Source organism: Moschus berezovskii, chromosome 24 (assembly GCF_049115385.1).
Source record: "Moschus berezovskii isolate FMDL1 chromosome 24, NW_MosBer_1.0, whole genome shotgun sequence".
NCBI lineage: Eukaryota > Metazoa > Chordata > Mammalia > Artiodactyla > Moschidae > Moschus > Moschus berezovskii.
The window spans coordinates 51,829,057-51,853,836 of record NC_142483.1 but is presented as its reverse complement, the minus strand read 5'-3'; the positions used below and the strand labels follow the sequence as shown (position 1 = coordinate 51,853,836).

Below are 24,780 nucleotides of genomic sequence, written 5' to 3'. Positions count from 1 at the left end.
ACGTGCGGGTGGGAAATATACAGGAAATACATAGCTTTTGTACATTGTGACCAAAAGCACTATCTTTTCCAAGGAGGAGTGCAAATCCCCACCAGAAGAATACTCATGCTGCTGGTGCTGGCATTTTGTCATTTGGGAGGGATCATTTATTAACTGTGTTGGGAGTGGCTATCTGTTCTTTAGTTCATCTCATGACCCACTTAACTGTGGGAGAAGATAGGGACATGTATAGCAGGCAACTAGACTTTGCCTTGTTTTCAACACTGTGTCGGTTTCGGAAAAAATATATCTTGACCTCTGAATTGACACTTTTGCAGTAATGAGAGCACTAAAGGATTTCTAATTATTAGTTATTTTAAGATAGGTGTTTGGCCATATTTTCTCTCCTTGTTGGAAAATGTTATCTCTTTCAAGCTGGTGGTAACTGTGCTGTCAATTTAGATACAGTCTCTAGTGATGTGTTGTTTGCATTCTGAACCGTCTTTTTTTTTGTCTACTCATGTTTATCAAAGAGTTCATTTATAATCTTCTAGCTCTTGGTCCAGAGACTATAGCAGAGTTTCTCTTTTGGTTACTGATGCCTTTAAAAGACGAAAGATGTCAATATCTAATTATAAGAATTTTTTAAATTTTAGTTGAATGCCACTGTTTGAGAGTTTTCTGAAGGATATGTTAGTCCTGTGTTAGGGTATAGTTCACATACAAAAATGCAGATCCAGAGGGCGGGAGCCAATTGCACTGTGAGCTCTGGGTCTGTGTGAGGGGCTGAATAAGTTGGATGACTGTATTAACTAGGTAACAAAATAAGATTTTTAGAACAAGCCTGGGACTCCCCACTGCCTTCACTGATGCATGTCAACACAAGGGAGAATCCATGTGACCTTTGCTTCTTCTTTTTTAAACACTGTGGGAGAATTTGGGGATGCAGAAATCCCTCTCCCCATCTCAAGGAGACCTAACTGGTAGCATTCATGACAACCCAGTGGCTCTGACTTGTCCCATGGCTCCACATCACCAGGGAACTGCCACCCCAAGGCGAGATAATGACACGTAATTAGAAGAAGGCATTCTAAGTCAGTATCTTGCTCAAAATAGCAGCTGGTGCTTCAGGTGTCAAGGAAGTGAGTGGCAGCTAATGTGTCTGTGGGGGTGGGGAGATGAGAAACGCCAAAATGATGCGTGCACGGCGTCGTCCTTGAAACTGATAACAGTGTGCATGCGCGGGCCCTGAGCTCTTGTGAGCGCCACACCTGACATCAGGCCTAGCATTCCCCAGCATTTTCCACCTCTCCTGAATTTACTGAGTGTTTGGGAGGGCAGCTGGTGATCTCCCTGAGAATCACCTCTGCTAATAACACCCAAGGAACATAGCTCAGCGATGGCTCTGTGATGGTAGAAGGGGCTCTGGGACCCTACAGCTGGGAAGCTTCTTGCCAAGTTTAGTGGCACCAGCAGCGACTTCCCAAAGGGACACAGCAAGTTATTTGGGCAAGCCGCTGTGTCGATGGACTCTGACAGAGAGAGCCTCCTAAGCCTGCCTGTTAACCAATTTATCATAACAGCATATATACACTTACTAGTTTTGCCTTTACTTCCTGGTGTGGATGATCCTATAGAAATTAACATGCTGGTAACTAAGCCAGCATGTTACCAAGGCAGATAACATATAACTAATTCTCTAAGTACACACGTTGGTTTAACAGCAGAACAACTTGAAAACCTGGACTCTTGCCTCCCAGCTCACATGGGCTTCCATGTTATTTTGCAGAACTGGTCAGGAACAAATGGCAGAGAGCAGCTGAGACATCTGCATACGAATCACACATTGGGAAGGAAAAAAATAAGAGTTCCTTTTAGATCACGTCTCCAATTCCAAATTGCCTTTTCAGTTGACTTAAAAAGCAAAATATATGTATATATAGCTTCATTCTTGGTTCTCCAAGATCTTGGGCATGTCCTAAAAGCAACAAAAATGAGCTTGTAAAGCTCCATATACCTTCCTAACTAGGCATTTGGGAATGAATACATCCTAATTTTGGTATTAGAGTACTGCTGGTTTCATTAAATTAGAAAGTGTTTCCTGCTCTTCTGTTTTCTGGTCCACATGTGTCAAGCTGGTGCTAAATCTTCTTTAAATGTTTGTTAGAATTCTCCAGTGAAACTGTCAGAGCCTGGGAATTTGCGGAATCAGAAGTATTTTGTCTTCTTTTTATTTGAAAATAATGTGTGGAACTTTTTCATTATAAATTCATTATGGTTATAAGACTATTCCAATTATCCATCTTATCTTTGCTGAGTTTTGGTAGTTTGTGGTTGCTGAGGAAGTGGCCCATCTCTTCTAAGTTGTAGAATTCATGGCTGTAAGGCTGTCAGTAGTTCTTTATTGTTCCTTTGGTTTTCTCTCTCTTTTGCTTTGGGGCTGCACTGGGGCTCCGTGGCCTGCGGGCATCTCAGCGTCTGTGCAGGCTCAGTGGCCCACAGGCTTAGAAGCTAAGTGGGGCATCCTAGCTTCCAGCCAGGGATTGAACCTGCACCCTCTCCTTTGCAAAGCAGATTCCTAACCACTGAACCACTAGGGAAGTCCCTCCTTTATTATTTTTTTAATAGCTTCAGAATATGTTGTGATATCTTGTTCCACCTTGATAATGATAATTTTAAAATTCTCTTAATTTTCCTGAGAGCTTCCCTGGTGGCTCAACTGAGAAAGAGTCTACATGCAATGCAGGAGAAGTCTAAGGTTCTTCTTCTTCAGTAATGCTGAAGTCTAAGGTTGGAGGGAGGTCTGTAGCTATATGGAGCATGTTGGTTCCTTTCCAAAATAAACAAAAAATGCTTCCTTCCCTAAAAGAAGCTGGAAGAATTCCATAGAAATTCCATTCCATAGTCTGGAAGGGAAAGGCCCTTTGACCAGTGGAGTTTGGGTAAGGTCTTCTAGGAGCTGCTGCCGTGTCTCTCGCACACCAGGCTTTCAGCCCTGCTGCCTACTGGCAGTAATGTGACTTTCAGTTCAGTTCAGTTCAGTTCAGTCGCTCAGTCGTGTCCGACTCTCTGTGACCCCATGAATCACAGCACGCCAGGCCTCCCTGTCCATCACCAACTCCCGGAGTTCACTCAAACTCATGTCCACAGAGTCAGTGATGCCAGCCATCTCATTCTCTGTCGTCCCCGTCTCCTACCACCCCCAACCTTTCCCAGCATCAGAGTCTTTTCCAGTGAGTTAAGTCGTCGCATGAGGTGGCCAAAGTATTGCAGTTTCAGCTTTAGCATCAGTCCTTCCAATGAATATCCAGGATTGATCTCCTTTAGAATGGACTGGTTGGATCTCCTTTCAGTTCCAAGGGACTCTCAAGAGTCTTCTCCAGCACCACAGTTCAAAAGCATCAATTCTTCGGTGATCAGCTTTCTTCACAGTCCAACTCTCACATCCATACATGACCACGGGAAAAGCCATAGCCTTGACTAGACGGACCTTGGTTGGCAAAGTAATGTCTCTGCTTTTTAATATGCTATCTAGGTTGGTCATAACTTTCCTTCCAAGGAGTAAGCGTCTTTTAATTTCCTGGCTGCAATCAGCATCTGCTGTGATTTTGGAGCCCCCAAAAATAAAGTCTGACACTGTTTCCACTGTTTCCCCATCTATTTAGGTCTAGGTATAAAAATCATGAAGCTAACTGCTTTAAAAATGACTGTCCAGTGGTCTGCCTTCCTGATAGAACAAGAGATTCTGTATTCTTGATTGTCATGAAAATAAACTAACACAATATTTTAAAACAGTTATCTCTAATTAAAAACTTAAAAAAAAAATAGAACAATAGGAAGAGAACATGGATGGCTTCAGAGCAGAAAGGGGGAAAAACACGAAACTTGCTGGATCTTAAATTAGATGAGATTATAGCTCCTATGGATCGTTTGAGGTGGCTTCTGACAACTGTGGAGATGCCTCTCACTGCTACTGTTTAAATCTGTTTCCTCTCCCAACCATCTGCTAAATGATGCATTCTTGGATAAAAACCGATTTCATAGAGCATTTTCCATGACAGTGTTTTACTTTTAAAACTGTAGTTCAAAAGGAAACAATGAAAAGGAAATCTTAACAAGTTTACGTCATATTGCAAAAACCCCTGCAGCTTTTGTGGGGCTTCTGCAGGCTTACCTAATTTACTTCTGCTCTGCTCAGGTCTCTGTGTTGGGTTGGTGAGACTCCACCCTGCCTTGTGATAGGAAAGTTGGGATGTCTTGCAGGAGGAAATGGTGGAGGTCTTTAGAAGTTTTTAAACTTGATTCATTTTTTTCATTAGTATTTAAGGTAAACCTCACTTGGACTTTATCTTACACTCGGCTCTTCAGTCATCCATCATGAGATTTAAATAGTACTGACAGAAATGGAAATGGAAGTTAAACACTCAGTTTTGCTCGATGAGGAAACCAAAGATCAATCTCCTGCCCAATGTGGAGTCTCTCTCATCAGGGCCAGGGAGCATATGTGAGTGATTGAGAGAAAAATGTGTGAAGGTTTAAAATATTAAATGAAAACTGCTCACCCCTCCAGACATGACTGAGCGACTTTCACTTCCACTTTTCACCCCTCCAATTTAATCATCAAAAGATCATAGCAGTTCGGTGTTATGAAATCAAGTAAAAGACAGCCTAACCAACCAATCCACTTCAACAAACAAATATACACATTTTTTTCAAAGTTTAAATGCCCAAGGACTATGTCATAGATCCATATTCAGGGATACTGTAAATTTGGAATTTCTTTTCATTTGTTTGTTTGGTTTTGGCTGTGCTGCATAGAATGTGGGATCTTAGTTCCCTGACTAGGGATCTAACCCACGCCCCCTGCAGTGGAAGCAAGGTGTCCTAACCACTGGACCACCAGTCATGGTCAGACTCTTCACGACCCCATGGACTGTAGCCTGCCAGGCTCCTCTGTCCATTTGGATTCTCCAGGCAAGAATACTGGAGTGGGTTGCCATGCCTTCTTCCAAGGGATCTTCCCAACCCAGGGATCGAACTCAGGTCTCCCACACTGTAGGCAGATTCTTTACTGTCTGAGCCACCAGGGAAGTCCCCTGTTTGGATTTCCATATACTGAGCAGTTTGGGAATGTCTATAAAGTAATAATGCTCCCATCAAAAGTCATGCATGTGACTAGTTTTGATAGTATTCAGATGTCAGGGAATAACCAGCCCCTGGAAACCTACCCACATCACCCTTTGGCTGTGGCAGGGCTTTCCTTTAATCATTTAAGTTGCCTTCTGGATGTACAACAATGGAATGGGGTTGGATGGCATTCCTGGCAGGAAGATAGAATTATCTGTGACCTGTGTATATCTGAAGATAAACCAAAGCCTGTGCTCCTTTCCTGATAGGAAAAGCAACGTCTTAGTTTTTTCTTTCTTTTAGGAGTAATATTTCTTGTTGCAATAGCATATTGTTCCTATTAACAGCTCCTACTGAGAAGGAAGATTATTGCCTCTTTAATGTTGTTCTGAAACGCATTTGGGATGGGGCAAAATGTACCTTAATGGAGTCTATAAATTGATTTAACCAGAACAGTTGAGTGAACTTGACAGTGACTCCTGTACTTTTAGCCTTACTTATTAAGCAGTCAGTATCAATGTAATTGAGAAGGGTTTTATCTTTAAAAACATTTTCTCTGTCTTTGTTCTTAGGATGATATTCCTCATCTTGACTTCTTTCCCTCTCAGGATTGGCTAAGCTGAGGAGACAGAGCATCAGAGATCAGAGCTAAAGAAAGAATGTAGTTGACTGGTGTGACCAATAAGAGATGCTTATTTATAGAAATTGGGACCGTCTCTTTTTATCTTAAATTTATTTCCCAAATTTGATGATTATTTTTTTAAAAAAAGAACTATTTTCCTAATTACCCTTCATATAATTTCCATACATTTAAATATTTAAAAACTCATTAATCAATTTTTTTTCATTTGAGAAAGAATATATAACCCTATTTTCTATCTTAAATTCTTAACTCTACATAAACAGTCTCTCTCTCCTGTTTGTCATTTGTTTTCCTTTTCATCTTTCCTTGTATTAGATAAGATCTCCCTGCAAACTCTGGGTGCTTGTTCTTATATCTCATGTGTCCATTGTCTGCATTTCCCCCTATACTTTAATTTTTCAATCTCATTTTCTTTCCAGTCTACACATCCTTTGCCATTAAGGGATAGGACACTGCTTTCCCCCAAAGAAGTGATGCAAAAATTTTTACACTTGACAACTCTAAGGAAGTGATTGTACTTTGGATGTCTGCATTATTATGTGCCTAAGAGCAGAGAGGGTAAATTATAAAAGAGTTACAGGAGAATTTAATTGTCTGATTTCTGTTAACATCAGAAGTCACATGGATAAATCCTTGCGGAACACGCTGTTCCAAAAATATCAATCTGGAAAAGGTTTCTATGGAAATGTTCATGTGTTTCTTTCATTAATTGGTCTAATTATTCCATTTACAGAAATAGGAATGAGAAGTGTTAAGCTGGGATTCTGGGAAAGGTTAACACTGTTAGAAGCAATGATAGGAATCGTGCTGTTTTTAGGTCTGAAAATCTTACAGGTTTGGAAAGCAATATAGATGGCCAGGTCCCTCTGTCCCCCGGGTCATGGTAAAAGAATTTATTCAACATGTTTGAAATAACTACTTTAACACTCTGCATTTTATGTACCTTTGGTGTTAATATATTCATCTGTTGTTCAGTTAAACACGACTGTGACAGTTAGACTTTCTGCTTTTCTGTAAAGGTCGTAAGTAAGACAGATCATAACATTATCTCTTTTCTTTATCTTATGCAACAGAAAGTGGAAAACATAGCTTGTTAAAGAAAAAAAGAGTCAGATTAGAGGATGATAAGGAAAGAATTGTGGCCAGAAGAGCACACAAATACTGTTTTTTGAAAACTCTAACATCTTTCATGTGTGATTGTCCTAAGAGAACAGGAACGCAATAGTGATGTCCAGAGAACCCAAACTACTTGTTCCAAGGTGTCAGGTTTACCTGATGGTATAAAGCCGAAGCAAATTCAGAGAATTTAAGATGTTTTGTGCCATACATAGTCTTGACCCTCCCTTTTTGTGTGCTTCATTTTTTTATTTCTTACAAATTGGTTGCCAGCAATTTCTGCTGTCAGCTGTCACCTAGGTCTACAAATGACTTCATTTTTCAGCCGCATTTTTCTTTAGAAATTTTTTTTTTTTCATTCTTCATGGTCTCCGTTTCCTTCCCATCCCTAAATCTGTTTTCTTATTTTATTTTCCATCTTTACTTTTATTAATTTATTTTTAAACATTTACTTTTTGGCCACACGGCATGTGAGATCTTAGTTCCCCGACCAGGGATTGAACCCATGGCCACTTCAGTGGAAGGGCAGCGTCTTAACCACTGGGCCACCAGGGAAGTCCCTATTTTCTATCTTAAATTCTTAACTCTACATAAACAGTCTCTCTCTCCTGTTTGTCATTTGTTTTCCTTTTCATCTTTCCTTGTATTAGATAAGATCTCCCTGCAAACTCTGGGTGCTTGTTCTTATATCTCATGTGTCCATTGTCTGCATTTCCCCCTATACTTTAATTTTTCAATCTCATTTTCTTTCCAGTCTACACATCCTTTGCCATTAAGGGATAGGACACTGCTTTCCCCCAAAGATGTCCACAGTCAAACATTCAGATGATTCAGAAAAATGAGCTGGACTTTCCCTACGTTCCGAAGTAGAGCATGAAACATACCAGACTATCCTTTGTCTCCAGTGCTGTCCCTAGAGCCAGCATCAAGTGAGCCTTCAGGGATTGATTTCACTTAGAAATTTGTGGTGATAAAACAGTAAACAGAACAGCATCTTGAATTATGTTATGTATATCTTGCTTTCCAAATTCCAAGCTAACATGGTACCCACAGAAAAAATTATTAGCCTAGTGTTTAAATTTGTCATTTCCAAGGAGTTCACTATTGCTTAACACTGTTGATGTTTTTCTAATTTTGAACAGAAAACTGCAAATCACTAACATCAAAGGAAGTAGCCCTGAAATAGGCTCCTTTTCCCAGGTGGCTCAGTGGTAAAGAATTAAGCTGCAGTGCAGGAGACCCAGGTTGGATCCCTGAGTTGGGAAATTCCCCTGGAGGAGGAAATGGCAACACACTCCAGTATTCTTGCCTGGAGAATTCTAGGGACAGAGAAGCCTGGCGGCCTACAGTCCATGGAGTCGCAAAGAGTCGGACACAACTGAGCAACTAATACTAAAATTCTTTCTTCTTTCCTCTGTCTTCAGATGTGACTGTTTCTTTAGGGACACCATATATATATATACATAAATTCAGCCAAGCCATTCAGCATGGACTTTATTCATGACATTCTAGCTTGCCCCTTCCTCAGACCAGCAGCACAAGCACAAAACTGTAATCACCCGCTTCAGCTTTGAATTGCCACTGGCCCCTCTGTCCACGTGATGCCTTATAAACCTGATAGCTCTGGATCCAGACAGCAGTGACTATAACCCAGGAAGGCTGCAGGATTATAGGAGGCTCGTAAAATTAGTGTAATTCTCAAAGATACACAGTGGCTCACATACCCTCTTTAAAGCAGATGGGGGTTGCCTGCTTTCAAGTAGGGTCACTAACTCACTTGTAACAGCAAGATTCCACGGCAGAGGCATTTTTGCACAGTTCTTCATTGCAAGAGCAGTGTGCAGTGGACTTCACAGCCATGCTCTTGTTCAGATCCGTGGAACGACTACAGTTCCCCTGCGTGGTTGCTTCCAGGTTCTCTTCACAATTGTTAGCCCATCTTCCCTGGCTGCAGGGAGGACTGTGATGGCCTTCGAGGACAGCCACCAATCCCTAATCGCCCACTGACATCTTCTCCCCGATTCCCACACCATTTCCTCAAAGGTGCCTCAGTTCAGTTCAGTTCAGTCGCTCAGTCGTGTCCGACTCTCTGCGACCCCATGAATCACAGCACGCCAGGCCTCCCTGTCCATCACCAACTCCTGGAGCTCACTCAAACTCATGTCCACAGAGTCGGTGATGCCATCCAGCCATCTCATTCTCGGTCGTCCCCTTTGTCTCCCGCCCCCAACCTTTCCCAGCATCAGTGTCTTTTCCAGTGAGTCAACTCGTCGCATGAGGTGGCCAAAGTATTGCAGTTTCAGCTTCATTATCAGTCCCTCCAATGAACACCCAGGATCGATCTCCCTTAGAATGGACTGGTTGGATCTCCTTGCGGTACAAGGGACTCTCAAGAGTCTTCTCCAACACCACAGTTCAAAAGCATCAATTCTTCGGCGAATTCTTCGGCGATCAGCTTTCTTCACAGTCCAACTCTCACATCCATACATGACCACGGGAAAAACCATAGCCTTGACTAGGCAGACCTTGGTTGGCAAAGTGATGTCTCTGCTTTTTAATATATTATCAAGGTTGGTCATAACTTTCCTTCCAAGGAGTAAGGAAGGTGCCTAGAGACTCATTAAAATTGCATTTTTAATTTTTTCCCAGATGCTCTTACTCTGTTGCTTTTTGTTTTTATTTTTGAAGTAGGGCCAGCACCACTGAACTTTTTATGAGCCATTGTGGGTCATAACTGTTTCAACAACAAAAAAATAAATAGTAGAAAGAGGAGTCAGAAGAGAGAGCCCCCCCTCAAAAAAATGCAGGCTACTGCAGTGGAGTATGCATTTCAAGGGGTTGTAAGAACACACAGTAGAATGCGTCAGACTTAGCTCCAGGTGGGATTGTGTGCATTTCTTTCCCAAGGAAAACCATGAATAGATAACTATCGCTCTGATTCATCTTTGCATGGACCGCGTTAACTGGACTGTGTGGGATTAATTTTATATGACAGAGGTCAGAGGGCTGGCGTTACTCTTTGATGAATTTTGATGAACACCTTGGCTTCCTCATGCTAGGTAGTTACAAGAGGAAAAAGGAGTCCGAAATGGTGGTGGCTAAAAGACAAAGAAGGGAAAAGCCCCCGGCCCGGTTCTGGCTCCTCTTTTTATAAGCTTTTTCCCCTCCCCCAGGCCTGCCCCGTGTAAACTGGGACAGCCAGGAGTGCTGTTTGTTTCACCTGAGGTCCTCACTCCGGTCCTCAGACCTTCCTTTGTTCTGTTTCGCGGGCTTTTCCCTTCTGTGCCTTTTAGCCATGACCATTTTGAACTCCTTTTTCCTCTTCTAACTACCTAACACTCAGTTGATACCAACTAGGTCTATCTTGGAGGAAAGGCTCTGATTTTTACTGGAAAGCTAGTCAAAAAGAACAATCCAAGGACAAAAGATAAATCAGAGAGTTAAGCTCCTGCCTAGCTGAAAATTGTGGCAATTTGCAGTCCTAGTGGTAATTTTAGTCATTTTATTTAGAACATATAACTTCTTATAAACTGTAAAAACAGCACAGTACTTACAGGAAAAGAATTTTTTGAAAAACACAAAAACTCCTTGCTAACAGAACAGGTGTTTTTATTTTTGCCTCTCTTTTTCTGCCTTTGAACTTATGCATCCGCTTGTTGTATATAGACAAATAATCGTAGGTCATGCCCGTTTCTTCTTAATACTGCGTTTTTATTTATTGAAAACACCTTATTGTTTTACTTGCATGTAAATTGATTCTCAGAACAGTTCTGCAGCACTGTATTTCTATGCAAAACGGTATTTGCAGATGAACACACGCATTTGCTATTTTTTAATGTTTTATTTTTTGGCTGTGTCAGATCTTAGTTATGGGTGGGCTCCACAGTTGTGTTGCTTGGACTTAAGCTCTGTGGCGTGTGGAAAATTAGTTCCCTGACCAGGAATCATACCTGAGTCCTCTGCATTGGAAGGTGAATTCTTAACCCCTGGAGCACCAGGGAAGTCCTGGCTGCATGTTTAAATAAAAAATTCAAGACAGTCTACAAACTAAAACTAGTGAGTGAGTTTAACATTATTGCAAACTATGGATACAATACAGGAAGTGATTATAGATATACATACTGGCAGCAAGCAAATGAATATTTAAAATTTAATTATAATAGTGTGGTGTGTGGCATAATTTTGATAGCAATAATGAATCAACCTGCTTCCAAGCTTGTAGGTCCAGCCTTGCCTTAGTCACCTGGGAACACCCAAGAGAACCCCAAACATCCCAAAATACCTTGCAAAGTAACAACAGTTACAACATGGACTATTTCCCAGAACAGTTCTTGCACTTCTTGTTTCCTCTTCAATTAAAAAATAATAATGAATGAAATTAAATATGAAAGCATACATGGTGGGGGAATTAAAGCCTTCAAATCTCTCTCTTATCTATCTATCTTTAAACTTCAACATCCCAGGACTATTTCACAACAGACTGTTGTTATTGGCTTTGCTATTCTCTCCCAAAACAGGGAGGGCTTCACAGAAATTTCAGGGTATTTCTCTACGTTCTGTCAAGCAATCTTGTCTTTTTAATTTCCCATTGTTAAAATGACACAATTCAAGAAGCTCACACACTCTAGAGTTGGAGTCAACCTCGAGCATCTCTGGGATGTGCCACACAAAGGAGAAGATTTCCTTGGCAACAAGAACCTGGGGGGAAAAGGATGGAAACATGTGCTCCCTACCTCCTTCCCTGGGGCCCCTTGGCACTGCTGTTTGTCAGGCATAGAAACTAAACTTGAGACAAGACTCTTTGCCCTCCTCCACATGTTTAGCCATTGACTCCCACTACCAATCACTTGTTCTCTCTTCCCATTAATGAAAATAGTTCATCTGTGAGTGGGAATTGTTTCATTATTGCCCTTAGCTGGTATTTTCTGGAAATGCAAACAGAGAAAAGAAAATGGGGTTTTAGGGAGTCTGTGTGTATGTTTGTGTGTGTGTGCGCCCATGTACATGAATGTGTTCATCCATTTAAATGACTGGTAACACTTATTTTTACATTTATTTTCAATTATGAATTTGCATAATGTTTTTTCTAAATTCTTGCAGGATATGATGGCATATTTGGTGACTGGTGTGAAAATTAATGTATTAATTTGGCAGAACTTATGACATACTAAGTATGCTTCTAAAAAAGTTCCCATGAGCTCAAAATGCTTTTCTCCCGGTGTTAAAAATGGCAAGACAAATACTGTCTTGTGAATTTATATCAATAGGAAGATGAATCTAGGAAGTCTGATTCCAGGGACATCGCTCAGTAGGTATGGGAACCAGCTGATGCGATTTGCAGTCCTAAGCTCTCACAGTGTCCCGGGAAGTCAATAATCCCATATCAGCCTACGTTCCACACCCACCCTCTTGCTGACCCACTTTATCCCTCTTCTCTGAGTCTTTCCTTCCTCAGAGCAGTGCTAGAGAGTGTGCACATGTAATTGCTGGTTTCTAAATTCTGGTGCTGCTGAGTGTGTCGGCTGTGGAAGGATAGTTAGTGTGTTGTGGGCTTTTGCTTCTTTTTCCAGGTAATTGAACCACCTGTTCTGTTTGGAACTTCAGGAATGTGTTTGCCAAGAGATTTATTGTCTCTTATTCAGGAACAAGTATTCAGCACAAGTAGCAAAAAAAAAAAAAAGAGAATTAGTATCTGCCGTGTGTATGTTGTATGTGTTGAGTGTGTTGTGTGTGTGTGTGTGTGTGTGTGTGTACCATAAAGAACTGGAATTTACTTCTCCCCTTTCTCGAGGCTGGACATTCAAGGTCAGGTTTTTGACAAGTTGGTTTCTTCTGAAGTCTCTCTCCTTGCAGAAATCTGCCCATTCTTTCTAAAGTGAAGGATTGAAAAAAAGATATTAAGTGCAGGGACTTCCCTGGTGATCTAGTGGTTAAGACTCTGTGCTCCCACTGCAAGCGGTGCAGGTTCAATCCCTGGCCTGGGAACTAAGATCCTCCATGCCGTGTGGTGCTGCCAAAATAAAACAAGATCATAGGAAGTGTAGAAAAGGAGTGTGTTTTGCCGAGGAGTTCTCATAACACTGTCAACAAGCACTAACACAGCGGATCCTTTTCCCCATCACCGGCTAGAATTAACCAGAACAAAAACAGTGATCATGTGTTACTTCCCGTTTGGAGCGACTCTGATGTTGCAGGAACTACATTATACCTTCTGGAACTAGATGGCATGCATTAAACATCACATTGTCCCTATGCGTATTTGTGAATAGAGATTAAAAAACCTGAGAGGACACGCCGGGGTTTATCCAAGAGGCTGTGAAACACAGAGTTAAAAGACACCAAAAGCTTTCTTTTTCCCTCCTTAGTTGCTGTTGCGTTTGTTGTTGGTTTGTGCTGACAGCAACTGACTATAAATGATGGGAGTCAGTAATGCCAGCTGCAGCATCCCATGAGCACTCTTCCTGTCCCAGCTCACACTGGTGGCCCCCAGGGTCCGCAGGACTGTCGGGAACACCGGCTACTTGAATCCTGTACATTTGCCTGGTGGTGACAGCCAGCGCTTGTACAAGACAACTACCATCTGGTTCTTTCTGCTAAATTTGCAGCAGAAACCCCTGTTGGGTGGTGGGGATGTGAGAGGCTCCAGGCAAACCAGAACCTCTGTGAAGTCACTGCAGATGGCTTTATTTTGGGAGCTAACAGGCATGCAAGTTGAAGCAGGAAGCAGAAAAATAAATCAGCAGGGAATTTGATGTCTCCTTCTCTGCAAGGGGCTTGAGATGAATTTCATTGATTTATTAGGATGCTATTATGTACCTGGAAAGACGCGGAAGCATTGTGAAAGCAATTTGAAACTTTAAAGATTCTAAAGACCCCATCACGGAACTGGGGCTGTTAGATTCTTCTTCAGGAGAGGTGTTGATATATTGGGAATTAGCCATTGGAAAAAGGTGTGTTCATCATTCCTAATCGCTGTGTCTCAGGAGATGGTCCCTCTGCATTAGGATGGGGAGGGGAGCTTATCAAAAGTACAGATAACTGGATTTTCCTGAGTTACTGCAGGCTGGGTACCACCTCTCCCCCAGGAATACTCTGCTTTTGTAGAGGGTACGTTTCTTCAGTCTCTTCAAAAGCTTTTCTTTTTTTTTTTTAAATTTTAACTAAGTGCTGCTGATTCTAACGCTCAGACAGATCAGCTTTTACAAAATGCATTCTCAAGCAATTAATAGGCCATTCATCTTTAAGAACCGTTGCCCTAAAGTTAATCTATGTTGAGAATTCCTCTGATGTTTATTTCCTTCTCTACTTTCTAAAGAATCCTCATGAGCAGGAATACCATCGGGTTCAAGTTGGGGGAGATTTCCATCCATATCTTCCAAGATGTCTCTATTGTCAAGAATCCTGTCAGATGCAGCAAACGTGGGCTTTCTCTAGATTGAGGGATGTGTTCAGAGATGATTATTAAGATGAAGAGGTTAGAGTAGGCAAAGTGCATGACAAAAGTGACCAACATTTTCTTTTTTTTTTTTTTTACTTTTTTTAACTGGAATATAACTGCTTTATAATGCTGTGTCAGTGTGTCAGTCTCTGCTGTACAACGAAGTGAATTGGCCTATGGATCATACGTGTATGTTGAAAGTGAACATGTTAGTCGCTCAGTTATGTCCGACTGTAGCCCGCCAGACTCCTTTGTCCGTGGAATTCTCCAGGAAAGAATACTGGAGTGGGTAGGCATTTCCTTCTCCAGGGGATCCTCCCCACCTAGGGCTTGAGCCTGGGTCTCCTGCATTGCAGGCAGATTCTTTACCATCTGAGCCACCAGGAAAGATATATACATATATCCCTTCCCTCCTGACTGCTTTTAAGGCAAAGCTACTTATAAACTTTTTAGTTCCTCTTCACTTTCTGCCATAAGGGTGGTGTCATCTGCATATCTGAGGTTATTGATATTTCTCCCAGCAATCTTCATTCCAGCTTGTGCGTCTTCCAGCCCAGCGTTCCTCATGATGTATTCTGCATATAAGTTAAATAAGCAAGGTGACAATATACAGCCTTGACGTACTCCTTCTCCTATTTAGAACCAATCTGTTGTTCCATGTACAGTTCTGACTGTTGCTTCCTGACCTACATACAGGTTTCTCAAGAGGCAGGTCAGGTGGTCTGGGATTCCCATCTCTTTCAGAATTTTCCACAGTTTATTGTGATCCACACAGTCAAAGGCTTTGGCATAGTCAATGAAGCAGAAATAGATGTTTTTCTGGAACTCTCTTGCTTTCTCCACGATCCAGCGGATGTTGGCAATTTGATCTCTGGTGCCCCTAAAACCTGCTTGAACATCTGGGAGTTTACGGTTCACATATTGCTGAAGCCTGGCTTGGAGAATTTTGAACATGACTTTACTAGCGTGTGAGATGAGTGCAATTGTGCGGTAGTTTGAGCATTCTTTGGCATTGCCTTTCTTTGGGATTGGAATGAAGACTGAACTTTTCCAGTCCTGTGGCCACTGCTGAGTTTTCCAAATTTGCTGACATATTGAGTGCAGCACTTTCACAGCATCATCTTTCAAGATTTGAAATAGCTCAACTGGAATTCCATCACCTCCACTAGCTTTGTTCGTAGTGACGCTTTCTAAGGCCCACTTGACTTCACATTCCAAGATGTCTGGCTCTAGGTCAGTGATCACGTTATCGTGACTATCTTGGTCATGAAGATCTTTTTTGTACAGTTCTTCTGTGTATTCTTGCCACCTCTTCTTAATATCTTCTGCTTCTGTTAGGTCCACACCATTTCTGTCCTTTATCGACCCCATCTTTGCATGAAATGTTCCCTTGGAATCTCTAATTTTCTTGAAAAGATCTTTTGTTTTTCCTATTCTGTTGTTTTCCTCTATTTCTTTGTATTGATCGCTGAGGAAGGCTTTCTTATCTCTCCTTGCTATTCTTTGGAACTCTGAATTCAGATGCTTGTATCTTTCCTTTTCTCCTTTGCTTTTTGCTTCTCTTCTTTTCACAGCTATTTGTAAGGCCTCCTCAGACAGCCATTTCACTTTTTTGCATTTCTTTTCCATGAGGATGGTCTTGGTCCCTGTCTCCTGTACAATGTCATGAACCTCCGTCCAGAGTTCATCAGGCACTCTATCTATCAGATCTAGTCCCTTAAATCTATTTCTCACTTCCACTGTATAATCATAAGGGATTGGATTTAGGTCATATCTGAATGGTCTAGTGGTTTTCCCTGCTGCTGCTGCTGCTAAGTCACTTCAGTCGTGTCTGACTCTGTGTGACCCCACAGACGGAAGCCCACCAGGCTCCCCCGTCCCTGGGATTCTCCAGGCAAGAACACTGGAGTGGGTTGCCATTTCCTTCTCCAATGTGTGAAAAGTGAAAGTGAAGTCGCTCAGTCGAGTCCGACCCTTAGCGACCCCACGGACTGCAGCCTACCAGGCTCCTCCATCCATGGGATTTTCTAGGCAAGAGTACTGGAGTGGCTTGCCATTGCCTTCTCCGAGTGGTTTTCCCTACTTTCTTCAATTTCAGTCTGAATAATGGCAATAAGGAGTTCATGATTGGAGCCACATTCTGCTCCTGGTCTTGTTTTTGCTAACTCTATAGAGCTTCTCCATCTTTGTCTGCAAAGAATATAATCAATCTGATTTCAGTGTTGACCATCTGGTGATGTCCATGTGTAGAGTCTTCTCTTGTGTTGTTGGAAGAGGGTGTTTGCTATGACCAGTGCGTTCTCTTGACAAAACTCTATTAGCCTTTGCCCTGTTTCATTCCGTGCTTCAAGGCTAAATTTGCCTGTTACTCCAGGTGTTTCTTGACTTCCTACTTTTGCATTCCAGTCCCCTATAATCAAAAGGACATCTTTTTTGGGTGTTAGTTCTAAAAGGTCTTGATGAAAGTGAAAGAGGAGAGTGAAAAGGTTGGCTTGAAGCTCAACATTCAGAAAACAAATATCATGGCATCTGGTCCCATCACTTCATGGGAAATAGATGGGGAAACAGTGGAAACAGTGTCAGACTTTATTTTTGGGGGCTCCAAAATCACTGCAGATGCTGATTGCAGCCATGAAATTAAAAGACGCTTACTCCTTGGAAGGAAAGTTATGACCAACCTTGATAATATGTTAAAAAGCAGAGACATTACTTTGCCAACCAAGGTCTGTCTAGTCAAGGCTGTGGTTTTTTCCGTGGTCATGTACGGATGTGAGAGGTGGACTGTGAAGAAAGCTGATCGCCGAAGAATTGATGCTTTTGAACTCTGGTGCTGGAGAAGACTCTTGAGAGTCCCTTGGACTGCAAAGAGATCCAACCAGTCCATTCTAAAGGAGATCAATCCTGGGTGTTCATTGGAAGGACTGATGCTAAAGCTGAAACTGCAATACTTTGGCCACCTCATGTGACGAGTTGACTCACTGGAAAAGACTCTGATGCTGGGAAAGGTTGGGGGCAGGAGGAGAAGGGGACGACCGAGAATGAGATGGCTGGACGGCATCACCGACTCTGGACATGAGTTTGGGTGAACTCCGGGAGTTGGTGATGGACAGGGAGGCCTGGCCTGCTGTGATTCATGGGGTCGAGGAAAGTCGGACACGACTGAGCGACTGAAGTGAACTTGTAAACTAGTCACATGACCTCTGTGCCTTCCTGGGTGTTGTTTTTTTTTTTTTTTTTTAACAATAACAGAATACAGTTATACAGTCACTCCTCCCATGAACCCAGGGACTTTCTATTGGAGAACAGCCCTCTGCACCTCCTCCTTCTCTCTCTGCCTTGATGTCCATGGAGGTAGCCCATCAAGATTGTCAACAGAGTTAGTGTTCGAGTCTGTTTATTGGGGTTTTTTGTAACTTATTTATTTGGCTGCGCTGGGTCTTAATTGTGGCATGCAGGATCTTTATCTGTGGCATGTGGCATCTAGTCCCCTGACTAGGGATCGAAACCAGGCTCACTGCATTGGGGACTCAGAGTCTTAGCCACTGGAGCTTCAGGGAAGTCCCTCTAGTATGTCTTTGCGGAGCATACTTTAATCTTCTCTGAGGGAAAACTAAGTAGAATTAAGAACCAGTATGACTTTTTATTATTAAATGGTGGAAAGTGGAAACTAAAATCCTGTGAATTTCCAGTATGTAGGGCCTGGAAAGATTAGCACTACAGCCACCAATGATGTTAATAACCAAAAAGTTTGTTCAGGTGTATCACGAGTTTTGTTTGTATGGATTTAATTTCCAAGTGGTTTTGTAATCAGGCATATATTCATTGAGCCCCTAATAAAACCAGGCAGAAATTCAGTGATATTTGGAGACACGGTCCTGGTGTCATCCCACAAGGAAACCATTTGCACCCCCACCCAAGCATCTGCTCGGATCTGTTGTGATTTTATAACATGTTTAAATAACACAGTGTCCTCAACATGCAAATCAAAAACTATAACAGCTACACACACAGACACACTCACACACCCACATGTACACACATATGGAATACATCATTATTCCACATAAATTTTTTCCAGTAATTATCTCTTCACCTATTTTAAACTAAAATTATAGAGAATTAACTATACTCCAATATAAAATAAAAATTTAAATAAGTAGATAGATGGATAGATATTGGGCTGTCCAAAAAGTTCATTTGGGTTTCTCCATAAGGTGTTACAGGAAAATCCAGATGAACTTTTTGGTCAACCTGATAGTAGATGATTTAAAAAAAATAAAGAAAATTAGTTAAAATTACAGAGATATTCTGTCATGGAAAATATTTGTGTTAATAATGAAGATAGACTGTACTTTGAACATTGGAAAAGTGATGTTTGTGATGCTGTGAAGGAGCTGCTGATACCGTTTCTCAGTGTTCACGTCTTTACTCTTCACGTTCAGTCACTGAGCTTGGCAGCAGGCACCGTGTCTGTGCACACAGTGGGCGCTATTCCCGTGTGGCCCGCAGGCGTGATGCTGTCCGGCTGTCAGAGTATTAGAACCCTCAGATCCTCACGCATTTTCTCTCGCTCTTCATGCCGTGCTTAGTTGCTCAGTCGTCTCCAACTCTTTGCGATCCCACGGACTGCAGCCCGCTAGGCTCCTCTGTCCATGGAATTCTCCAGGCAAGAATACTGAAGTGGGTTGCCATGCCCTCCTCCAGAGGCTCTTCCCAACCCAGGTCTCTCGCATTGCAGGCAGATTTTTTACCACCTGAGCCTGATCAGCATTGGATTCATGAAGGCTGAAGGGCTGGAGAAGGAAAGCATCCTTGACCTCTTACTGCCAGTGGAGACCAGTTGTGTCAATATAAACCTCACGTAGCAGGCACACAATCAATATTTGTGAATGAACAAATGGCAGCATTTCCTAAAATGATAAGACCAAATGTTGGAAAGTTCAGTTCAGTTCAGTCGCTCAGTCGTGTCTGACTCTCAGCACGCCAGGCCTCCCTGTCCATCACCAACTCCCGGAGTTCACTCAAACTCATGTCCATCGAGTCGGTGATGCCATCCAGCCATCTCATTCTCTGTCGTCCCCGTCTCCTCCCACCCCTAATCCCTCCTAGCACCAGACTCTTTTCCAGTGATGGTTCTAAATGTCCAGTTTAACCCTATTTTAAAGACCTGCATATTGTTGAAGTTTTGTGAAGTCTTAATTTAGTGTTGTATTGATGGCCAGAAGTTCAAAATCAGAATTGACCTCTGGAGCCAAATAAACTCTAAAACAACATCATCTCCAGAATTGCTCAGTTCTAGTGGGGAGGGGTCGTTTCCCCTCTATCCCTCAAGGACTTCTTTCACTAAATGTTATGGATCCTTATGCTCAGACAGACCAGGTGCTCTGAAATGTTTTTTTTTTTTTCTTTCTTAAATTTATTGGGGGTTTCTTTTAGCGTGTCTTTGTCTGCACTGGGTCTTCATCGCTGCTCGGGCTTTCCTCTCGTTACAGCGAGTAGGGCTACTGTCTAGTCAGGGTGTGCGGGCTTCTCATTCCAGGGGCTCCTCTTCTTGCAGAACGTGGGCTCTGGGAGCACTGGCTTGAGCACTTGCAGTTCCTGAGCTCTAGAAAACAGGCTTAATAGTTGTGACTCATCGACTTAGTGACTCCACAGCATGTGGGATCTTTCCGGATCAGGGAGTGAACTTGTGTCCCCTGCAGATTCCTAACCAGTGGACCACCAGTGAAGTCCTGAAATCTTCCTGAAATAATCACTGGAGAAGTGAATCGGAGGCCTCAGTAGCAGAACAAATAGAGACCCAAACAATTAGATGTGGTAGAAGAAAAATCCCAGGGACACAGTTCTAAGATTAGTGGTATTGTAGGACAGGGAGGCCTGGCGTGCTGTGATTCATGGGGTCGCGGAGAGTCGGACACGACTGAGCGACTGAACTGAACTGAACTGATGTCTTTTTAAAATGATTACACAGTGAGGGGTGAAGAAACCTATCAAAAGTTCTCTAATAGAATTAACTGACATACTTTTGTTGTATTAACGTGCCGGTGATTCTGATTAAGAATTCTTCCACTTTCATCATTCCCAGCCATCCCAACTGGGATCTTAGCAGGAAGTGGTCTGCTTGCCTAGCCTCAGGACAGCCCATCTGGGAATCACCAACATAGTGTGACTTGCAGTCCCGTGGTTGAAATCCTTCCTAGGACTGCATGTTCTGCAACTGATATCAGTGTTTAAAAGGTTTGATGGGTGCCTGCCTTGTAAGAAAATCTATGACAGACCTAGATACCATATTAAAAAGCAGCGACATCACTTTGCTGACAAAGGTCCATATTGTCAAAGCTATGGTTTTTCCAGTAATCATGTATAGATGTGAGAGTTGGACCATAAGGAAGGCTGAACAACAAAGAATTGATGCTTTTGAACTGTGGTGCTGGAGAAGACTCTTTGAGAGTCCCTTGGACAGCACGGAGATCAAACCAGTCAATCCTAAAGGAAAGCAGTCCTGAATATTCATTGGAAGGACTGATGCTGAAGCTGAAGCTCCAATCCTTTGGCCACCTAATGAGAAGAGCCAACTCACTGGAAAAGACCCTGATGCTGGGGAAGATTGAGGACAAGAAGATGAGATGGTTGGATGGCATCATCAACTCAATGGACATGCGTTTGAGCAAACACTGGGAAATGGGGAAGGACAGGGAAGCCTGGTGTGCTGCCATCCATTGGGTCGCAGAGTCAGACAGGAGTGAGCAACTGAACAACTTGTAGCATCCACCTGCCTTTCAGTGGCATGCCTTGTGAAGAGCGAGGAGGCAGGTGTTGACTTCCTCCCCCATGTTTTCCCTCTGTGAAGGAAGAGAGCTTTACCAAATGCCATGGAACCACATAGAACTCATCCAATATCAAAATGGCAACCCAGCAGTTCTCATTTGGCAACCACAAGTCCTTTAGGGATCACCATAAAATCGAATGCATTTTTTAAATGTTATATATTTATTTGGCTTCATTGGGTCTTAGATGCGGCACTCGGGACAGCATTGCATGTGCGCAGATTCAGTAGTTGCATCATACGGGCTCAGTAGCTCCATAGCCTCTGAGAGCTTAGTTTCCTGACCAGGGATTGAACCCATGTCCCCTGCATTGCAGGGCAGATTACTAACCCTTGGGCCACCAGGGAAGTCCCTAATACGTTTGATAGAAGTGAATATAGTACATTGACCTTGGGTTTGAAGTCATAACTAACAATGCAGAGGCATCGGTAGAGGCAAACCCCCAGTCCCAGGATAGAAATTGTATGCTAAGGGGTATTATTTCAAAATTTTTCATCACTTTCTAATATTCGTGGAAGCATTCAGAAATTGTTCTTCAACAGTAAAATTTTGTGAATGACTATTCTGTTGTTCAAATAGGATCTTCAGAAGGGGTTGATTTGCTAAGGATCACTAAGATAAAAAGGTATATTTTGGGGGCTTCCCTGGTAGCTCAGTGGTAAAGAATCCACCCGCCAATGCAGGCGACAGAGGTTCGATCCCTAGTCTGGGAAGATCCCACTTGCCATAGAGCAGCTAAGCCTGTATGCCACAACCCCTGAAGCCTGTACACCCTAGAGCCCGTTCTCCACGAGAGACACTGCAGTGAGAAGCCCTCTCACCACAGCACAGACTAGCTCCTGCTTGCCTAGGGAAAAGCCCAGACAGCAATGAAGACCCAGTGCAGCCACAGATAAATAAATAATTTTTCTTTAAAAAGTACATTTTTAAAAGAAATTCACTTGTTTTAGGAAATTAAATGTTAGTGTCTATTCTGATCCCATGAAAGAATATGGTGAATGTTTTAACTTTTGTGGGTAAGCTAAAATATATATATATATATATAGTTCAGTTCAGTCGCTCAGTTGTATCTGACTCTTTGCAACCCCATGGACTGGAGCACGCCAGACCTCCCTGTCCATCACCAACTCCCCGAGTTTGATGAAAAAGAATAGTGTGAGTCCTTCTTAGACATACTTGTCAAGAAAAACTAGAGCTGTTTTATATGCATGCATTTCCATGGTAAGTAAGAGCATTTTAGACATGTTTATTTGTGATATGGTGGCTTTGATTTTAAAGGCTGATGGCTTGGACTGGAAATGTAACAGATGTAACCAACATGCAGTGGTGTGGCGACAGGTTTAGCAGTTTTGTCTTCCATGGACTCTCGGTTGTTGTCTCTGCAAGGCCTGATGCGTGCCCCTGGATTTCTAGGGTACGTTTGGATCTTCTCTGGCTTTCTTCCATGCCCGTGGGGAGATAGCAACGTAGGACGCAGTGTGCAGAAGTCAGGAATCGATCTCAGAAAGTGTTACACCTTCATCCCTTACTCAGGTGACTCTCTCAAGCACAGTTTTCTTTGGTCACAAAAGAGATCAGGGGAAACTCAGAATTACTGGGCAAAAAAGAGACCTTAGATAATGTTTGGGGGGGGGGTTGTGGGGCTTTAGTTTTCTGTTTGCATATATATATAATATGCATATATAATATATGCATTTTAGCTTTCTAAATGGTTGTAGAGAAACAAATCTACCACTTTTATAAAAATGTTAGTTTCTCTTGTTTGTATATGAAAGATCACAATCCATATACATATAAACATAGGTTTACAGAGTCAAGAGTGGATTTTTTTTTAAGTATTTTGAAGTTACGGCAAGGAGTTTTAACACTTGTTATTTCCAAAACCTCTTTGTTTGTCAGAATCTGAAGTAATTCTCTTTCTTCTTTTGGCTAAATACAAAGCCACAGCATCAGGATTTAAATCATGAGAAATACATTATTGTCTCATGTATGTACTATTGCTGGAGGGCAGGGAAAATTATGCTTAGGTTGGTTTTTTTTAAAAAAGAGAGAAAATTATCCTTTTTGGCAACTGCTTTTAAATTTTGGATAGAAATTGCGAGAAGTAGTTTCACTTTCCCACCTGACAAAATAGAATATTCACTGAATACAGCATTGTTCTTACCCTATCCCAAGACTACACTTCTTTTTGCTGAGTTATGTCTGTCAGAATGTCAAATTCTGAGCAGGATTACTTTCGCCCCTTTTTTTTTCCTTCTGCTCTGACTTGGATTGAGAGAGTGATAACAGAGCTTGTTAGAGACATGTCTAAGACTGATTCTGAGTGATAGCTAAGAAGCTTAGCTAAGAAGAAGCATGAGGTTTAGTACAGAAACTCTGTAACAAGTAGTTAACTGGGTTCTCTCTTTTGCCCTGCTTCCTTCCTTTTATTCCCTAAGTGAAGCATCAGTGCACTGAAAATCAATCACCCATCCTTCCTGTCAGCTGGGATGCAATTTTACATGCTTTCTTGGCAAGGAACAAAGCTCAGCCATTCCAAGAAACAAAGGGTGACATAAGAATGCAAATGCAACGAAAGTGCTTTCAGTACTTATTCAATTAATTGGGTGTAAGTAGTTTCCTCCTACTGAGATCAAAAATGAGAAAGATGGAAAAGATAAAAATTAGTCCTTTAAAACAGACCAGCCTCCATAATTATGACGCAGAAGTAATTTGTCCTATATAATGGAATGGTTAGAAATAAGAACTGAGAAGTTAGATGACCTGGCTTCACACAGCCTTTATAGCTGTGTGACCTTGGTAACAACTTAACCATTCTACCTCGATGTTCTTATCCGCAAAGTGAAGGGAGTCCCAGCACTGGCTCATCCGTGGTTAATGCAGTATTGAGAGATGGCTGAGATTGTGGGGACTAAGTGCCTGATGCCCAGGCCACAGTGACTGATGAGTCATGTCACTCTGGGGACCTCACTGAGAAATGGGCTCTGATTCTGAAGACTTTCTATCCTCAGGTACCTCTTTCCTGTGAAGGGGGACTATTTAAAATCCAGTGCGGTGAAATCTCCTACCCAGTGATCTCCCACTAGGGGTTTAACTTTCTAGATTTCAAATGCGGGTCATATAGCTGGAGTCATGTTTTTCTGCTCCAAAGGGGAAACTGGGTATTTGGATGCATGGCTCTGCCAAGTTTCATTCTGGAACCAACTGGTAAATCACCAGTTGTAGTTTTAAGGGCACACATGCCTAAGCTAATATTGGATACAGTGTGGGGATGTCTGTCTCTTTACTGACAAAAAACAAGAGAAGCTTTGTTACTAAAAAACACTGTCATGAAATAAAACAGTGAGGCCCTAATTTGTTTCTTTGCCTACCATAGATGCCACTGCATGTGAGGGATTACCATGGAAAGCACATTCTTGCTCTAATTTGGAGCCTTTAGGCATTTGATGTGCCAGTTGCCTTCAGTTGGGTCTGGTCTGTAATTCATCACTGGAGTGTCCTACCCAGCTCAAATGTGCCCTTTGTGGGCAGAGGCAAAGCTAATATACTTTCCAAGTGTATGTGAATTGCTTCAATAAATCAAAGCTGCCACTGTAAGCAGCTTTATCATTTGCCAGAACAATAAGTTATCTTCATGCTTTAGAGATGCA

General features: G+C 42.1%; 1 protein-coding gene across 12 annotated transcripts in view; it reads left to right on the top strand.

The window, feature by feature from the left end:
* ARPP21 (cAMP regulated phosphoprotein 21) overlaps window positions 1-24,780 on the top strand; it is a 173,458-nt gene that overhangs the window by 118,343 nt on the left and 30,335 nt on the right. The window lies entirely within an intron of this gene.